Source organism: Sciurus carolinensis, chromosome 14 (assembly GCF_902686445.1).
Source record: "Sciurus carolinensis chromosome 14, mSciCar1.2, whole genome shotgun sequence".
Lineage (NCBI taxonomy): Eukaryota > Metazoa > Chordata > Mammalia > Rodentia > Sciuridae > Sciurus > Sciurus carolinensis.
In genome coordinates this window covers 21,742,656-21,763,899 of record NC_062226.1, presented here as the reverse complement: position 1 = coordinate 21,763,899, position 21,244 = coordinate 21,742,656, and positions in this window count along the sequence as shown.

The following is a 21,244-nucleotide window of genomic DNA, read 5'->3' as shown; positions in this document are numbered from 1 at the left end:
TTTTAAAAATTTAAAAAGAAATGTTGGTTAAAATGGACTAGCCATCTGCATAATGACTACTCTTATGAGTGACTGTCGACCTAATCTAGGCAAATGTAAGCAGGAGGTCAACTCCCAAAGTGTAGGAACCAGAAGCTGGGGAAAATAAAATCAATCTGAGAGTTAGAAGAGCATGGTAAGCGATCTGACAGGTTCCATACCTACACTGCAGCCTAGCTCAGACTACTGTAGTCTCTGGATATGCAAGGCATAGTCATGGCTTGCCTGACTCTGGAACATTCTGCTGCTTGCCCATGTGGTTCAACCTCTTGAAGTTGGTGGAACAAGTGGCTAGTGTGGAAAAGAAGGAAGACCCCCCAGTACCTGGGCTACTCTCCTGACCCTTGAAAGGGCTCAGTCTCCACTCAACTCAGCTTCTCCAACAGGAGTTAGTCCTGGGGAGAAAACAAGGTGGGCAACTCGCGACTCGTATGCTCTTCAGGAAGGGAATGAAGATATCTAGAGAGGAGGCACGTTTTCTGAATGGGACCCCAAAGACTCACCAAGAGGAGATCTGTATGGGTCACTGGTTTTGTGACATAAACTAAGAATTTTTTCTCTCCCTTTATCTTCTATTTCTCTTTTTCAAACACAAACTGTATATTTTCAAGTGACTTTCAGTAGAAAGCATCTTTTTTAGACCCATCTGTGTAGTTATATACACACATATGGATTTGTATACATATATACTTAGTTATAAAATTTATTTAATGCATTCTATTAATTACTCATATTTTTCCCATTTCTTAGGAATAAAAAGTCATCTTTTTTGCCTGGTGTATAATAGAAAAACAATTTTTATATAAAAATATCTTATTTTAGATCCATGTCTTATTAACAAGTATGCTATAAGTTCATTTAAAACACTGTGAAAATTCTCTTAATTAAGTTAAGGCAAAACTCTACTTTTTCTTATTTAACAAATGACATGGGTTGGGGTTGGGGTTCGGAGGTAGAGCCCTAGAGCACTTGCCTAGCACATGTGAGGCCCTGGGTTCGATCCTCAGCACCACATAAAATAAATAAATAAATAAAATAAAGTTTTAAAAAATGCCATGCTCTAATTTTCTTTAAATTAATTATATACAAATTTATAATTTTAAACCAAAAATATAAATGTCATGTTGAGTCTGGTTTGGAAATAAGGCATGTACTAAAATGAGGAACTAAATCAATGACTGGTTATTCCATCAAAAATAAACACTATCCATTTTCATAACTATTTGGAATTTGTAAACTTTTTGAATATTAAAAATTGGTTCAACTGTTTTAACTTTTGAGTTAAATTTTTGAATAGCAAGATCAGAAAGCAAGTTCCAGGCTGCTAATTAGAGACTTCCTCTGCAAATAAAACTATCTCAGTGTAGATATTCTTCATTCCTAAAAAAGGGGAAAAGTAGGTAGGATATAAATACCACTATATTTTATTTTTTAAAAAATACTGATTTTTTGGAACTCCTTATTATGCTATATGTGAACTTTGCATAAATGCAACATATAATAGAATGAAGATTATTTTGAGGAGAATTATTATGACTCCTCCTCCACTTCTTTGTAGCATATATTTCAATAGCAGGATTTCTCTTATGTTTTCCCTTGATGAACAATCAGTTGAGAGCATAAATAATAAACACAGCTGTCTAATCAGGTAGTGAGCCCTCCAGACAATTTACTCACTGCAACACTTTTCAACTCCCCCTGTGCACTCCACGGACCCATCAAGACTCTCAACTTCCATATTATATGGAAGAATATTGATTGAGGAAATAGATATCAAACCCCATGCCATTAGCTACCATTAATGATATGAATCCCCTAAATGATCACTTGGAAAATGCAAAAGAAATTGATATTCAGGACAGCAAACTAATAAAACACAGTTTTAAAATATCTTAGAACTTTAAAACTGGCTTTATTTTATTCCTTTTGTTTTTTTAATTGAGGTGGGTCTGACTGTGTGGCCCAGGCTCACCTCTATCTCACTCCTAGAATATCCTGAGTATCTGGAATTACTGGCTCAAGTCACAGCACCTGGTTCTCTCTTTTTTCCTTACATACAAACATTTCTGCAAATTATTACATACCCTAGACTTAAAATCACTAAAAAGAGAGATAAACTTTTAAATACCTGTATAAATTTACCGAAATGAATGGGAATTGATTTGTCTTTAAAATATAATTATTGACCTGGGGGGATAGCTCAGTTGCAACGCAAGCACCTGGGTTCAATCCCCAGCACCGCAAAAATAAATAAATAAATAAAAATAAAATATAATTATTGAAACTGGGTATGGGTGGTTGTATGTGCCTGTATTCTGATCTACTTAGACCAAGACAGGAAAGATCACAAGTTGAAAGCCAGCCACATAGTGAGACCTGTCTAAATACACACACACACACACACACACACACACACACACACACACGAAACCTCCTCCAAGCCCAATTTCTTTCATGGAGAAAGCAGACAAGCAGACTTCTAAATGACCTTTTTTCATGCCATGTGTTGTCATTTGCACTGGGTTACTGAGCATATTGTCGAACTGCTCCTCTGTCCTACTGGCAGAATGTGAGAGGGAGACAGAGATTTCAACAAAGCTGCCCTGGACTGTCCCAAGGAGGACATCCTCAACAGCTATAGGCAACAACCTACAGGACTTTGAATTTTTGGAAAATCAACTCACATATGTTCCAGGGCATTGTCATGTGTTTTTGCATCACAAATACTTGTTCTTTCAATCTGGTAAGGAACCCAGCCTGCCTTGTCCCAACAATTGCTCTAGGGTCCAAAAGAGAAAACTTAAGAAATGAATTTTGGCATAACATTTGTTTGTTTTACTGTTTTCCTTTCATGAACCAGTTTTAACAGCCTCCCTCTGCTGTGTTAGATTTGTTCTTCTAACATCTGTTCATCTAACATTCTGTCCCAGCTAACTTTAGTGGCAATGACATTGAGTAGAGTAACTTCTTTTTTGTGGGGTCGGGGGGCCTGGTACCAGGGATTGAACCCAGGGCACTTAACCTCTGAGCCACAGCCTCAGCCCTTTTTTATTTTTTATTTTGAAACAGGGTCTCACTGAGTTGCTTAGGGCCTCACTAAGTTGCTGAGGCTGACACTGAACTTGCAGTCCTCCTGCCTCAGCCTTCTAAGCCACTAGAGGCATGTGCCACCATGACTGGCTAGAGTAACTTCTTAAGGTGCCTTAAGAAGCCATCCCTCAAACCAAATCCGACTGCTGTCATAGAGTTCTTCCTGCCATGCCATGCCACCTCTGTCCTCCTGATCCATAAGCCCTGGACTGGTACAACTGCAGAGCAGGAAGGTGGTATGGTCATCAACATTGCATGTTTTCTTTCCAGGCTAGCTCATATAATCAAACCGCTTTTGCAAATTTAGTAGGAAAGCCATTTAGGGATTTAAAAAAAAAAGAAAAAAAAAAGTCAAGGAAGAAAAACGCATGATGGGGGGCTGGGTACATAGCTCAGCTGGTAGAGTGCTCACCTCACAGGCACAAGCCCTGGGTTCAATCCCCAGCACTGCAAAAAAAGCCAAGAAAAAAAAAAAAAAAAAAAAAAAACCGCATGATGTTGCCTTTTTAAAATGTCCCAAGTCAGCCAGTGTCCTGTTTCTTTCTTCACTTCCATTCAGGCCCAAGGAAGCACCACAAGGAAGCAGACTGCAGTGTTCCCAACTCTCTAGGAAACCCAAAGCAGAATTCCCAGCTGCATGGGGTTCAGATGGAGCCTCCTGCCGGGCTCTCAGCTCACACACCCCGCATATAACACAAGTCAGAGGGGCGAGTGCTTCTCTTCTGTTTGTTTCCTAGTAACAAGAATGGCCATCCACAAACATGACCCAAAGAAGCAGGGCCCTGGTAGACTGTGGTGGGAATGTGAACTGCTACAGGCAGTTTCTTAGAAAGTCCAGCAGGCTAGAGGGAAACTGGGGGTAATCAGTTCTAAACTGGATTATGGTGATCATAGCACAGATCTACAAATTTACTAAGAATTATTGAAATGTGGATTGTATTTGTAATTAGTGATATTATGGTGAATTAGTCAATTTTATTTAAATTATGCTTCAATAATTCTATAAACCAAAATAAAGTTCTACTCAGAATTTGATTTTGCTCCTCTGTAGATACTAGTAAGACTACCAAGTCTGCAATATGTGCATTAAGAAAATATCACGAATTCCTCTTCTATTTAAAAAAAAAAATGTATTTTTCTACTTCATCACAATAATATATGCAATAGTATTAAAATAAGAAACTTTGTTTATTTTAAAATATCTTTAGGGGGTTTTTTCAAGATGGCGGACTAGAGGGCGGCTGCATTTCACGTTGCTCCAGGATGCAGGATTCAAAAGAGGAGATAGTGAGAGACTTGGGACCAACTCAAAGCTGCCGGGGGAGTCTCTCCCATTGGGGAGGCTTCCCGGATGGGGCGGTAGCCCCGGAACGCAGGGAACTTTGTGAAGTAGAGTTGCCAGGCGAGACACACCTCCCCCCGCTGGAGCAGTGAACACGGACAACTGGGATCATCGTAGAGGTGGCGGCTCAGCACAGCGCTCGGACTCGGAGCAACCACTGGGGCTCCGGGCGGCTGCCTGAGGAGGAGCTGCGTGGCGAGCTGTTTGGACTCAGAACCACCGCTTCTGAACACCGGGGGGTTGCCCGGAGAAAGAGGAGAAGCGTGGCGGGTCGCTTGGCCTGAGAGTGACTGCATTGAGGCCACAGGCGGTTGCCAGAGGAGGAGGCGAGTGGTGAGTTGATTGGACTAAAAGCGACCGCTCCTGAACACAGGTGGCCTGCCTGGAGGGGGAGCACGGTGGGTCCCTTGGTCTCGGAGCCACCGCTCCTGAACACCCGGGGGGCTACCCTGAGGAGGAGGAGGAGAAACAGGGCGGGTCACTTGGACTCGGAGTGACTGCCTAGGGCTACGGGCGGTTGGCGGGAGGAGGAGACGCGAAGTGAGTTGCTTGAACTCCTAGTGACTGCGTCGGAAACCGGGCGGCTGTCCTGAGGAGGAGGTGTGTGGCGGGTCTCTGGGTATCAGAGCTATTGTACGGGGCTCCAGGTGGCGGCTCAGAGGAGGGGCCGCATAGCCAGGCGATTAGGTGCAGAGCAGGGTCCCAGGACTGGCTTCTTGGTGGAAGAGCCACACAGAGACACACCTAGGGGCAGAGCGAAGTTTCCAGAACTGCGGGCAAATTCTCTGGGAGAGGCAGCTTAAGGAGACTCACCTGCAAAGGGTGAGGCTCCCAGGCCCAGAGGTAGGTCCGGGCCCCTGGGAACGTTGCAGAGGAAGACAGCCCAGCCCAGGCGGTAGTTGTAGATTGAGGGGAACCTCTAGGATGGAAACTGACCAGCGAGACCTCCCCGCCGGGTGAGTCTTTCCTGCTGGGTGAGGTTTTCCCACAAGGACGGTAAAACCAGAGACACAGGCACAAACAGGCCTTGCCTCAGCCTGCAGCCTAGTTCCCCTTTGGATGACCATTGGTCAACAAGTGGAGGCACCTCTGCCCACTAGCAGGGAATATACGCCACCTAAGGGTCACCACCCCTAGAGAGGCAGATTCTTGGTGGAGCTCCGCATTATCAACTTCCTCCAAGATTTCAGGCTACTGAAGGATAAGAGAGGATATACTAGCAATCTTCAGGGACATTGTAAGTCAATAGAGGAAATCTGCAATATCTTAATGACCCACTGATTCCTGAACAATATGAGAAAACAAGGGAAGAAAATGCCCCAAACAAATCTAGATGTTACATCAATAAAATCCAACAACAGCATGGCAGAAGAAATGACAGAAAGGGAGTTCAGAATGTACATAATTAAAATGATTAGGGAAGCAAACGATGAGATGAAAGAGCAAATGCAGGCATTGAATGATGAGATGAAAGAGCAAATGCAGGCATTGAATGATCACACCAATCGACAGTTAACAGAGCAAATTCAGGAAGCAAAAGATCATTTCAATAAAGAGTTAGAGATATTGAAAAAAAAACCTAACAGAAATCCTTGAAATGAAGGAAACAATAAACCAAATTAAGAACTCCATAGAAAGCATAACCAATAGGATAGATCACCTGGAAGACAGAACTTCAGATATTGAAGACAAAATATTTAACCTCGAAAGCAAAGTTGAACAAACAGAGAAGATGGTAAGAAATCATGAAGAGAATCTCCAAGAACTATGGAATATCATGAAAAGGCCAAATTTGAGAATTATTGGGATTGAGGAAGGCTTAGAGAAACAAACCAAAGGAATGAACAATCTATTCAATGAAATAATATCAGAAATTTTCCCAATCTGAAGAATGAAATGGAAAATCAAGTCCAAGAGGCTTATAGGACTCCAAATACACAAAATTACAACAGACCCACACCAAGGCACATTATAATGAAAATACCTAACATACAAACTAAAGACAGAATTTTAAAGGCTGTGAGAGAAAAGAACCAAATTACATTCAGGGGGAAATCTGAATACGGATATCAGCAGATTTTTCAATCCAGACCCTAAAAGCTAGAAGGGCCTGGAACAACATTTTTCAAGCCCTGAAAGAAAATGGATGCCAACCAAGAATCTTATACCCAGCAAAACTTACCTTCAAATTTGACGATGAAATAAAATCCTTCCATGATAAACAAAATCTAAAAGAATTTACAAAAAGAAAGCCAGCATTACAGAACATTCTCAGCAAAATACTTCATGAGGAAGAGATAAAAAACAAAGAAGCATATCAGCAAAGGGAGGAATTATCCTAAAGGAAATGTCAAATAAAGGAGGATTCAAGATGTGTCAAAAAATAAATAAATAAATAAATAAAATTTTAAATATGAACCAAATGACCAGGAATACAAATCATATCTCAATAATAACCCTGAATGTTAATGGCCTGAATTCATCAATCAAAAGACACAGACTGGCAGATTGGATTAAAAAGAAAGATCCAACAATATGTTGCCTGCAAGAGACTCACCTCATAGAAAGAGATACCCATAGACTAAAGGTGAAAGGATGGGGAAAAACATACCATGCACATGGACACAGCAAAAAAGCTGGAGTATCCATCCTCATTTCAGATAATGTGGACTTCAAGCCAATGTTAGTCAGAAGGATAAAGAAGGAGATTTCATACTACTTAAGGGAAGCATAAATCAGCAAGATATAACAATCATAAACATCTATGCCCCAAACAGTGGCTCATCCATGTATGTTAAACAAATCCTTCTCAATTTTAGAAACCAAATAGACCATAACACAATAATACTAGGTGATTTTAAAACACCTCTCTCACCACTGGACAGATCTTCCAAACAAAAATTGAACAAAGAAACCATAGATCTCAATAACACAATCAATAATTTAGACTTAACAGACATTTATAGAATATACCATCCAACCAAGAGCGAATACACTTTCTTCTCAGCAGCACATGGATCCTTCTCTAAAATAGACCATATATTATGTCACAAAGCTAATGTTAGCAAATACAAGAAGATAGAGACACTACCTTGTATTCTATTGGATCATAATGGATTGAAGTTAGAAATAAATGAAAGAGTAAAAAACAGAAACTACTCCAACACCTGGAGATTAAACAATATGCTATTGTAAGATGAATGGATAACAGAAGACATCAGAAGGGAAATTAAAAAATTCTTAGAGGTAAATGAGAACAAAGAGACATCATATCAAAATCTCTGGGACACTATGAAAGCAGTACTTAGAGGAAAATTTATTTCATGGAGCGCATTTAATAAAAGTAGTAAAACTCAACAAATAAATGACCTAACACTACAGCTCAAAGCCCTAGAAAAAGAACAGACCAACACCAAAAGTAGTAGAAGACAGGAAATAGTCAAACTCAGAGCTAAAATCAATGAAATTGAAACAAAAGAAACAATACAAAAAATTGACAAAATAAATAGTTGGTTCTTCAAAAAGTAAACAAAATTGATAAACCTTTAGCCACACTAACAAAGAGAAGACGAGAGAAAACCCAAATCACTAAAATTCGGAATGAACAAGGAAATATCACAACAGACAAGACCGAAATACAAAACATAATGAGAAGCTATTTTGAAAATCTATACTCCAACAAAATAGAAAATTTCGAAGACATCAACAGGTTTCTAGAGACATATGAATTGCCTAAACTGAACGAGGAGGACATACACAATTTAAATAGACCAATTTCAAGTAATGAAATAGAAGAAGTCATCAAAAGCCTACCAACAAAGAAAAGTCCAGGACCAGATGGGTTCTCAGCCGAGTTCTACAAAACCTTTAAAGAAGAGCTCATTCCAATACTTCTCAAAGTATTCCATGAAATAGAAGAGGAGGGAACTCTCCCAAACTCATTCTATGAAGCCAATATTACCCTGATACCTAAACCAGACAGAGACACATCGAGGAAAGAAAATTTCAGACCAATATCCTTAATGAACATCGACGCAAAAATTCTCAACAAAATTTTAGCAAATCGCATACAAAAACATATTAAAAAGATAGTGCACCATGATCAAGTGGGTTTCATCCCAGGGATGCAAGGTTGGTTCAACATCAGGAAATCAATAAATGTCATTCAACATATCAATAGACTTAAAGTCAAGAATCACATGATTATTTCAATAGATGCAGAAAAAGCATTTGATAAAATACAGCATCCCTTCATGCTCAAAACACTAGAAAAAATAGGGATAGTGGGAACATTCCTTAACATTGTAAAGGCCATCTATGCTAAGCCTATGGCTAATAGCATTCTAAATGGTGAAAAACTGAAAGCATTCCCCCTAAAAACTGGAACAAGGCAGGGATGCCCTCTTTCACCACTTCGTTTTAATATCGTCCTTGAAACTCTAGTCAGAGCAATTAGACAGACCAAAGAAATTAAAGGGATACGAATAGGAAAAGAAGAACTCAAACTATCCCTATTTGCTGATGATATGATTGTACACTTAGAGGAACCAGGAAATTCCACCAGAAGACTTTTAGATCTCATAAGTGAATTCAGTAAAGTAGCAGGATATAAGATCAATGCACATAAATCTAAGGCATTTCTATACATAAGCGATGAATCTTCAGAAAGAGAAATTAGGAAAACTACCCCATTCACAATAGCTTTGAAAAAAATAAAATACTTGGGAATCAATCTCACAAAAGAGGTGAAAGACCTCTACAATGAGAACTACAGAACACTAAAGAAAGAAATTCAAGAAAACCTTAGAAGATGGAAAGATCTCCCATGTTCTTGGATAGGAAGAATAATATTGTCAAAATGGCCATACTACCAAAAGTGCTATACAGATTCAATGCAATTCCAATTAAAATCCCAATGATGTACCTTACAGAAATAGAGCAAGAAATTATGAAATTCATGTGGAAGAATAAAAAACCCAGAATAGCTAAAGCAATCCTTGGCAGAAAGAGTGAAGCAGGGGGTATCGCAATACCAGATCTTCAACTCTACTACAAAGCAATAGTAACAAAAATGGCATGGTATTGGTACCAAAATAGAAAGGTGGATCAATGGTACAGAATAGAGGACACAGATACAAACCCAAATAAATACAATTTTCTCATACTACAAAGGGGCAAAAATATGCAATGGAGAAAAGATAGCCTCTTCAACAAATGGTGCTGGGAGAATTGGAAATTCATATGCAACAGAATGAAACTAAACCCATATCTCTCACCATGCACGAAACTTAACTCAAAATGGATTAAGGATCTCGGAATCAGACCAGAGACCTTGCATCTTATAGAAGAAAAAGTAGGTCCAGAGCTTCAACATGTCGGCTTAGGACCAGACTTCCTCAACAGGACTCCCATAGCACAAGAAATAAAAGCAAGAATTAATAACTGGGATAGATTCAAACTAAAAAGCTTTCTCTCAGCAAAGGAAACTATCAGCAATGCGAAGAAAGAGCCTACAGAGTGGGAGAAAATCTTTGCCAATCATACGTCAGATAGAGCACTAATCTCCAGAATCTATAAAGAACTCAAAAAACTCTACACAAAGAATACAAATAATCCAATCAACAAATGGGCTAAGGAAATGAATAGACACTTCACAGAAGAAGATCTACAAGCAATCAACAAACATATGGAAAAATGTTCAACATCTCTAGTAATAAGAGAAATGCAAATCAAAACTACCCTAAGATTCCATCTCACCCCAATTAGAATGGCGATTATCAAGAATACAAGCAACAACAGGTGTTGGCGAGGATGTGGGGAGAAAGGTACACTCATACATCGCTGGTGGGGCTGCAAATTAGTGCAGCCACTCTGGAAAGCAGTGTGGAGATTCCTCAGAAAACTTAGAATGGACCCACCATTTGACCCAGCTATCCCACTCCTTGGCCTATACCCAAAGGACTTAAAATCAGCATATTACAGAGACACAGCCACATCAATGTTCATAGCTGCTCAGTTCACAATAGACAGATTGTGGAACCAACCTAGATGTCCTTCAATTGACGAATGGATAAAGAAAATGTGGTATATATGTACAATGGAATATTACTCAGCCATAAAGAATGATAAAATTATGGCATTTGCAGGCAAATGGATGAAACTGGAGAATATCATGCTAAGTGAGATAAGCCAATCTCAAAAAAACAAAGGACGCATGATATCGCTAATAAGTGGATGATGACACATAATGGGGGGTGGGAGGGGTTAGTGTTAGGGTTAGAGTTAGGATTAGGGAGGGGGGCAAGAATGGAGGAAGGAAGGACTGTATAGAGGGAAAGGAGGGGTGGGAGGGGTGGGGGGAAGGGAAAAAATAACAGAATGAATCAAACAACATTACCCTATGTAAATTTATGATTACACAAATGGTATGCCTTTACGCCATGTACAAACAGAGAAACAACATGTATCCCATTTGTTTACAATAAAAAATAAATAAAATATCTTTAGGGTAATTTACTTTTTATGTGGTGGGATCGAACCTAGTGCCTCATGAGTGCTAGACAAGGGCTATACCACTGAACCACAACCACAGACCAAAATTTACTTTTTTTTTTTTTTTTTTGGTGGTGCTAGGGATCAAACCCAGGGTGTTGCGCTTGCAAGGCAAGCACTCTACTGACTGAGCTATCTCACCAGCCCCCAAAATTTACGTTTTAAACCACCAATAACAACAATGTACTGTGGCTTATAATGTATATAGAAGTAAACTATAAGACAACAGTCAATAGGGCCAAGTTTGAGAGAAGGGAAATAGAAGATAACTGTTGCAAGATTCTTATACTATACATGAAGTCATATAATATTACATTAATAAATTAAAGCTATAAATTCAAAATCAACTACTGGAGCATAAATTAAAGAGGTTTAGATGATATACCTATAAAGAAGAAAATATATTGAAAAAAATCCTCAATTATTCCAACAGGAGGCAGGAAAAGAGATTGAAGAACTGATGGGGTTTTTGGAAAACAGAGCAAAATGGTATCTATAAGCCCAACTATGTCCTTGGTTACATTAAATATAACTGGCCTAAACATCCCTATTTAAAGTAATAGATTGTCAGATTGAGTAAAAGAAAAAAGTAAGACCCAAATACTTATGGTCTAAATATAAAGACACAAATAGGTTTAAAGTAAAAAAGCAGGAAAAAGGTATACTAGAACTAACCAAAAGAATCTGGAGTGGCTATGTTAATATGAAGTAAAGTAGATTTCAGAGCAGAAAATATTACCGTAAATAAAGAAAACATAAGAATCCCATTATTATTTCATAATGTTAAGGGGGGAAATTTTTAAAGAGGACATAACAATCCTAAATGTTTATGCACTTATTAGCAAAGTTTCAAAATATGTGAAGCAAAATCTGATAGGACTGGAATGAGAAATAAATCTATAATTATAGTCAGAGAAGATATAGAAGACTTGAACACTAGCAACCAACTTATCCTAGTTAACAGTCATAGAACATGCCATCTCACCACAGTAGATACACCTCCTTTCAAGGGCAAATAACACTAAATCAGACCACATTCTGGAAAATAAAAGTTTCAATAGATTTTAAAAGAATCAAGTCATATATCCTTCTTGGCTAGAGCTAAAATTAGTCAATATTCTTGTAACTCCTGGAGCTTCTCTACTATTTGAAGAAGGAACTAATAAAACTGATATAAGAGGGGTTTCAAGATGGTGAACTAGAGAGTGGCTCCATTTCATGTTGCTCCAGGACTCAGGATTCAAGAAGAGGAGATATTGAGAGTCTTGGGACCAACTCAAAGCCACCAGGTGAGTCTCTCCCATTGGGGAGGCGTCCCGGATGGGGCGGTAGTCCCGGGACGCAGGGAACTTTGTGAAGTAGAGTTGCCCAACGAGACACCCCTCCTCCCACTGGAGCAGTGAACACAGACAACTGGGAGCATCGTAGAGGTGGCTGCTCAGCACAGCACTTGGACTCAGAGCAACCACTGGGGCTCCGGGTGGCTGCCCAGAGGAGGGGCTGCGCGGCAAGCTGTTTGGACTCAGAACAACCGCTCCTGAACACCCGGGGGGCTGCCCGGAGGAGGAGGAGGAGCGTGGCGTGTCACTTAGACTCGGAGTGACTGTACCAGGGCTATGGGCAGTTGGCAGGAGGAGGGGGTACACAGTGAGTTGCTTGGACTCCTAGAGACCCACTGGAACACCGGGTGGCTGCTCAGAGGAAGAGGAGTGTGGCAGGTCGCTGGGACTCGGAGTGACTGTACGGGGCTCCAAGTGGCTGCTCAGAGGAGGGGCCGCATAGCCAGGCGATTAGGTGCAGAGCAGGGTCCCAGGACCTAGGAGGCTGCTTGGTGGAAGAGCTACACAGAGACAAGCTGAGGGGCAGAGCGAAGTTTCCAGGACTGCGGGCAGATTCTCTGAGGAGAGGCAGCCTAAGGAGACTCGTCTGCGAATGGTGAGGCTCCCAGGCCCAGGAGATATGTCCGGGCCCCTGGGAACGTTGCAGAGGAAGGCAGCCCCGCCCAGGCAGTAGTTGTGGACTGAGGGGAACCTCTAGGATGGAAACTGACCAGCGAGACCTCCCCGCCGGGTGAGTCTTTCCTGCTGGGTGAGGTTTTCCCACAGGGACGGTAAAACCAGAGACACAGGCACAAACAGGCCTTGCCTCAGCCTGCAGCCTAGTTCCCCTTTGGATGACAATTGGTCAACAAGTGGAGGCACCTCTGCCCACTAGCAGGGAATATACGCCACCTGAAGACCACCACCCCTAGAGAGGCAGCTTCCTTGTGGAGCACCGCATTATCAATTTCCTCCAAGACTTCAGGCTACTGAAGGCTAAGAGGGGATATATTAGAAATCTTCAGGGACATTGTAAGTCAATAGAGGAAATCTTCAATATCTCAGCGGTCCACTGATACCTGAACGACATGAGAAAACAAGGGAAGAAAATGCCCCAAACAAATCTAGATGTTACATCAATAAAATCCAATGACAGAAAGGGAGTTCAGAATGTACATAATTAACATGATAAGAGAAGTAAACGATGAGATGAAGAGCAAATGCAGGCATTGAACGATGAGATGAAAGAGCAAATGCAGGCATTGAATGATCGCACCAATCGACAGTTAACAGAGCAAATACAGGAAGCAAAAGATCATTTCAATAAAGAGTTAGAGATATTGAAAAAAAACCAGACAGAACTCCTTGAAATGAAGGAAACAATAAACCAAATTAAGAACTCCATAGAAAGCACAACCAATAGGTTAGAACACCTGGAAGACAGAACCTCAGATATTGAAGACAAAATATTTAACCTTGAAAACAAAGTTGAACAAACAGAGAAGATGGTAAGAAATCATGAAGAGAATCTCCAAGAACTATGGAATATCATGAAAAGGCCAAATTTGAGAATTATTGGGATTGAGGAAGGCTTAGAGAAACAAACCAAAGGAATGAACAATCTATTCAATGAAATAATATCAGAAATTTTCCCATATCTGAAGAATGAAATGGAAAATCAAGTTCAAGAGGCTTATAGGACTCCAAATACACAAAATTACAACAGACCCACACCAAGGCACATTATAATGAAAATACCTAACATACAAACTAAAGACAGAATTTTACAGGCTGTGAGAGAAAAGAACCAAATTACATTCAGGGGGAAATCTGAATACGGATATCAGCAGATTTTTCAATCCAGACCCTAAAAGCTAGAAGGGCCTGGAACAACATTTTTCAAGCCCTGAAAGAAAATGGATGCCAACCAAGAATCTTATACCCAGCAAAACTTACCTTCAAATTTGACGATGAAATAAAATCCTTCCATGATAAACAAAAGCTAAAAGAATTTACAAAAAGAAAACCAGCATTACAGAACATTCTCAGCAAAATATTCCATGAGGAAGAGATGAAAAACAAAGAAAGAAATCAGCAAAGGGAAGAATTACCCTAAAGAAATTGTTAAATAAAGGAGGAACCAAGTTGTGTCAAAAAAATACATAAATAAAATTTTAAAAATGAACCAAATGACCAGGAATACAAATCATATCTCAATAATAACCCTGAATGTTAATCGCCTGAACTCATCAATCAAAGGACATAGACTGGTAGAATGGATTAAAAAGAAAGATCTAACAATATGTTGCCTGCAAGAGACTCACCTCATAGAAAAAGATACCCACAGACTAAAGGTGAAAGGATGGGGAAAACATACCATGCACATGGACACAGCAAAAAAGCTGGAGTATCCATCCTCATTTCAGATAATGTGGACTTCAAGCCAATGTTAGTCAGAAGGGATAAAGAAGGACATTTCATACTGCTTAAGGGAAGCATAAATCAGCAAGACATAACAATCATAAACATCTATGCCACAAACAGTGGCTCATCCATGTACATCAAATCCTTCTCAATTTCAGAAACCAAATAGACCATAACATAATAATACTAGCTGATTTTAAAACACCTCTCTCACCACTGGACAGATCTTCCAAACAAAAATTGAACAAAGAAACCATAGATCTCAATAACACAATCAATAATTTAGACTTAACAGACATTTATAGAATATACCATCCAAGAGCGAATACACTTTCTTCTCAGCAGCACATGGATCCTTCTCTAAAATAGACCATATATTATGCCACAAAGCTAATGTTAGCAAATACAAGAAGATAGAGACACTACCTTGTATTCTATCAGATCATAATGGATTGAAGTTAGAAATAAATGAAAGAGTAAAAAACAGAAACTACTCCAACACCTGGAGATTAAACAATATGCTATTGTATGATGAATGGAAAACAGAAGACATCAGAAGGGAAATTTAAAAATTCTTAGAGGTAAATGAGAACAAAGAAACATCATATCAAAATCTCTGGGTCTGGGGAGATAGCTCAGCTGGTACAGTGCTTGCCTCGCAAGCACAAGGCCCTGAGTTTGATCCCCAGTACCGCAAAAAAAAAAAAAAAAAAAAAATCTCTGGGACACTATGAAAGCAGTACTTAGAGGAAAATTTATTTCATGGAGTGCATTTAATAAAAGAAGTAAAACTCAACAAATAAATGACCTAACACTACAGCTCAAAGCCCTAGAAAAAGAACAGACCAACACCAAAAGTAGTAGAAGACAGGAAATAGTCAAACTCAGAGCTAAAATCAATGAAATTGAAACAAAAGAAACAATACAAAAAATTGACAAAATAAATAGTTGGTTCTTCAAAAAAGTAAACAAAATTGATAAACCTTTAGCCACACTAACAAAGAGAAGACGAGAGAAAACCCAAATCACTAAAATTCGGAATGAACAAGGAAATATCACAACAGACAAGACCGAAATACAAAACATAATGAGAAGCTATTTTGAAAATCTATACTCCAACAAAATAGAAAATTTCGAAGACATCAACAGGTTTCTAGAGACATATGAATTGCCTAAACTGAACGAGGAGGACATACACAATTTAAATAGACCAATTTCAAGTAATGAAATAGAAGAAGTCATCAAAAGCCTACCAACAAAGAAAAGTCCAGGACCAGATGGGTTCTCAGCCGAGTTCTACAAAACCTTTAAAGAAGAGCTCATTCCAATACTTCTCAAAGTATTCCATGAAATAGAAGAGGAGGGAACTCTCCCAAACTCATTCTATGAAGCCAATATTACCCTGATACCTAAACCAGACAGAGACACATCGAGGAAAGAAAATTTCAGACCAATATCCTTAATGAACATCGACGCAAAAATTCTCAACAAAATTTTAGCAAATCGCATACAAAAACATATTAAAAAGATAGTGCACCATGATCAAGTGGGTTTCATCCCAGGGATGCAAGGTTGGTTCAACATCAGGAAATCAATAAATGTCATTCAACATATCAATAGACTTAAAGTCAAGAATCACATGATTATTTCAATAGATGCAGAAAAAGCATTTGATAAAATACAGCATCCCTTCATGCTCAAAACACTAGAAAAAATAGGGATAGTGGGAACATTCCTTAACATTGTAAAGGCCATCTATGCTAAGCCCATGGCTAATAGCATTCTAAATGGTGAAAAACTGAAAGCATTCCCCCTAAAAACTGGAACAAGGCAGGGATGCCCTCTTTCACCACTTCGTTTTAATATCGTCCTTGAAACTCTAGTCAGAGCAATTAGACAGACCAAAGAAATTAAAGGGATACGAATAGGAAAAGAAGAGCTCAAACTATCCCTATTTGCTGATGATATGATTGTATACTTAGAGGAACCAGGAAATTCCACCAGAAGACTTTTAGATCTCATAAGTGAATTCAGTAAAGTAGCAGGATATAAGATCAATGCACATAAATCTAAGGCATTTCTATACATAAGCGATGAATCTTCAGAAAGAGAAATTAGGAAAACTACCCCATTCACAATAGCTTGAAAAAAATAAAATACTTGGGAATCAATCTCACAAAAGAGGTGAAAGACCTCTACAATGAGAACTACAGAACACTAAAGAAAGAAATTCAAGAAAACCTTAGAAGATGGAAAGATCTCCCATGTTCTTGGATAGGAAGAATAATATTGTCAAAATGGCCATACTACCAAAAGTGCTATACAGATTCAATGCAATTCCAATTAAAATCCCAATGATGTACCTTACAGAAATAGAGCAAGAAATTATGAAATTCATGTGGAAGAATAAAAAACCCAGAATAGCTAAAGCAATCCTTGGCAGAAAGAGTGAAGCAGGGGGTATCGCAATACCAGATCTTCAACTCTACTACAAAGCAATAGTAACAAAAATGGCATGGTATTGGTACCAAAATAGAAAGGTAGATCAATGGTACAGAATAGAGGACACGGACACAAACCCAAATAAATACAATTTTCTCATACTACAAAGGGGCCAAAAATATGCAATGGAGAAAAGATAGCCTCTTCAACAAATGGTGCTGGGAGAATTGGAAATTCATATGCAACAGAATGAAACTAAACCCATATCTCTCACCATGCACGAAACTAACTCAAAATGGATTAAGGATCTCGGAATCAGACCAGAGACCTTGCATCTTATAGAAGAAAAAGTAGGTCCAGATCTTCAACATGTTGGTTTAGGACCAGACTTCCTCAACAGGACTCCCATAGCACAAGAAATAAAAGCAAGAATCAATAACTGGGATAGATTCAAACTAAAAAGCTTTCTCTCAGCAAAGGAAACTATCAGCAATGTGAAGAAAGAGCCTACAGAGTGGGAGAAAATCTTTGCCAATCATACGTCAGATAGAGCACTAATCTCCAGAATCTATAAAGAACTCAAAAAACTCTACACAAAGAATACAAATAATCCAATCGACAAATGGGCTAAGGAAATGAAAGACACTTCACAGAAGAAGATCTAAAGCAATCAACAAGCATATGGAAAAATGTTCAACATCTCTAGTAATAAGAGAAATGCAAATCAAAACCACCCTAAGATTCCATCTCACCCCAATTAGAATGGCGATTATCAAGAATACAAGCAACAACAGGTGTTGGCGAGGATGTGGGGAGAAAGGTACACTCATACATTGCTGGTGGAGCTGCAAATTAGTGCAGCCACTTTGGAAAGCAGTGTGGAGATTCCTCAGAAAACTTAGAATGGACCCACCATTTGACCCAGCTATCCCAATCCTTGGCCTATACCCAAAGGACTTAAAATCAGCATACTACAGAGATACAGCCACATCAATGTTCATAGCTGCTCAGTTCACAATAGCCAGATTGTGGAACCAACCTAGATGTCCTTCAATTGATGAATGGATAAAGAAACTGTGGTATATATATACAATGGAATATTACTCAGCCATAAAGAATGATAAAATTATGGCATTTGCAGGCAAATGGATGAAATTGGAGACTATCATGCTAAGTGAGATAAGCCAATCTCAAAAAACTAAAGGACGAATGATCTCGCTGATAAGTGGATGATGACATATAATGGGGGGTGGGAGGGGTTAGTGTTAGGGTTAGAGTTAGGGTTAGGGAGGGGGGCAAGAATGGAGGAAGGAAGGACTGTATAGAGGGAAAAGAGGGGTGGGAGGAGTGGGGGGAAGGGAAAAAATAACAGAAGAATCAAACAACATTACCCTATGTAAATTTATGATTACACAAATGGTATGCCTTTACGCCATGTACAAACAGAGAAACAATATAAACAACATGTATCCCATTTTTTTACAATAAAAAAAAGAAAAAAAAAAGATTTAAAAAAAAAAAAAAAAGAATTTATCCTGAGAAGGGAGTATAATTTTTTTAATAGAGAGAATTCCCAAAGTGACCAAAATTAAGTAGTAGACTACATATACAATATTACACATATGTTGTATTATTAAAATTAAATATTTTTTGAGAAATGTTCATATATATTACAAAATAGTTTATAGAGTGATTCTATTTTCATCATCTATTATTATATTATGTATTCTATTTGCCCATTCTGAAAGAATTTAAGAGTTAAAGTTCTTTTGTTTGCAAGAAACTAAAGTTGACCTAATCTAATTTAAAAAAGAGGATAAATTTGTTAGAAAAATGCTGAAATAGTTGATGAAATATATAGTTGGATAAGGAATAAGAACAATGCCAAAATCCTTCTCAAGAGATGAATTTGAGGAACTTCTTCCTCTATTGCTTTGATGAAATGGTTCCCATCTAGGCTCTGTGTCTTTATGACCCAACTGTATAAAAAAAAAAATAAATAAAATAAAAATTTTATGGTGCTGGGGATTGAACCCAGGGCTTTGTGCATGCAAGGCAAGCACTCTACCGACTGAGCTACAGCCCCAGCCCCCAACTGTAAAATTTTAAGAAGAGGGTTTCTGATTGATTCAACATGAGTATTTGGATGAATTAATAGCCAGGTGGGTAGAGCCAAGGAGTACAGCCATGATGGATGGAGGGCTTTCCCTGGGAACAGAGGACCTGGCCAGGAGGAGAGATTCTCTGATTGCCAAGTGTTCTCAGTGGTACTAAGAACATGCACCATGATGATTATCTCAGGGTGAGAGTGTGAATGCCTTTTTGGTTTGGCTCAAGAATGGTTTGGTTGCAGGAAGCCTAAACTCAATTTGTTGTAGGCAGGAAGTGGAAATTATCAAAAGACACAGGGAGAGCAGAATACAGTTAACTTAGGAACAGCTGGAAACAGAATCTCAGATGCTGCCAGTGCCCCTACTCCATCTCTCACCCGCTTTAGTTTTGTGTGTATGGTGCTAGGGGATTGAACCCAGGGCCTTGGGCATGCAAGGCAAGAATGCTACCAACTGAGCTTTATCACCAGCCCACCAACTTTCACTTCTGATCCTTTCTGAGTTCTTTCTTACTTCTCTCTGAATTTTCCACAGAACAGGAAACATGAGGCTCCCTGGACTTTCATCTCCGTTTCTGCACCAAGAGATGATGTATATGATATGACCTCTATCTGGTGCCGAATTTTAAAACCCCAGGAAGATCCCGATTGGCTTAACTTGGGCAGGAATCTTTACTCTTCCTGCTCTGTATCCATGCTACCTGGCAGGTGGCAGAGTAGCCATAAACATGCTAAACAAACAGGGATGCCAGGGAGATTAAGAGGCCTAGTGGACGATGACCCTGAGTTTGGATGACTAGTTAGTTGGTGATACCAATCACTCAACCAGGCTTAAGAGGAGCGAACGAGAGACTTAGAGGGCTGAGAAGCAACTGTGTGGTGCTTAAGTAGGTGAATTCTAGAGTTAGACAGGATCCGAGTTCCAGCTTCACCACCGACCAGCTATGCAACTTATTGCAATCTTCAAAGACTCGGTTTCCCCATCCAAAAAAAAAAAAAAAAAAAAAAAAACCCAGATAATAACACCCAGTTTAAAGGGCTCATTATGAAAATTAAATAAAGTACACAGTAACATGGTCTAATATTCCTGTATTCTTCTTTCAACCGCATTCATTATGCTTTCAAATGTACTTTCACTATCTTTGAGGTTGGAACTGATTCTTTTCTAACGGTAGTGCTAAGTTTCATGTCTCAAATTTCATGGCAGGTAGGCAATCTGTTTCTCCAGTAAACAGGGAAAGGGTGTGTACTCGATCATACTTACCTCGGTGGGGAGAAGGAAACGGAGCGCCCATCTCTGTTCTGGTCCCTGTCACAACAGAGCCTGTGCTGCAAGAAGAGTTTGTGGGTGACACAGGAATGCCACCAGGAGTGCTCTTGGCAGGCTTCCTGGCAGTAGCAGGGGAAGACGCTGTCGGTTACATCCAGGGAGCACTGGCTCAGCCCAACAGACTCTGGATCAGTGTGGGGACAACCAGGTTGTCATGCTCATTCATCACTGCTACCCCTCCCAAAGAGGGGGATACCCAAAAGGGTTTGGCTTCTCTCTCTGAATCTTCAGATTGAAACTCATTTTCTCTGGGATTTTAATCCCAGGTAAGGGATTGGAATACATCCTTTATCTAGGAGAAGATGTAAGTTTGAAAGCAAAGGATACTTATGTGGTCTTTTTTATTTCTCAACATATAAGGACTATGGCTTTTGGGGCTACCTCAATCCTAGAGATAGTGATTCTTTACCTTTTTCTTTCTTTTTATTTTTTTTTTTATTTTTGAGGTACTAGAACCCCTCGCACATGGTAGGCAAGCACTGTATCCTCAGCCCTCTTTACATTTTTATTTTGATACAGGATCTAACTACATTGCCCATTCTGGCCTTGGACTTGCAATTCCCCTGCCTCAGCCTCAAGAGTAGCTGGGATCACAG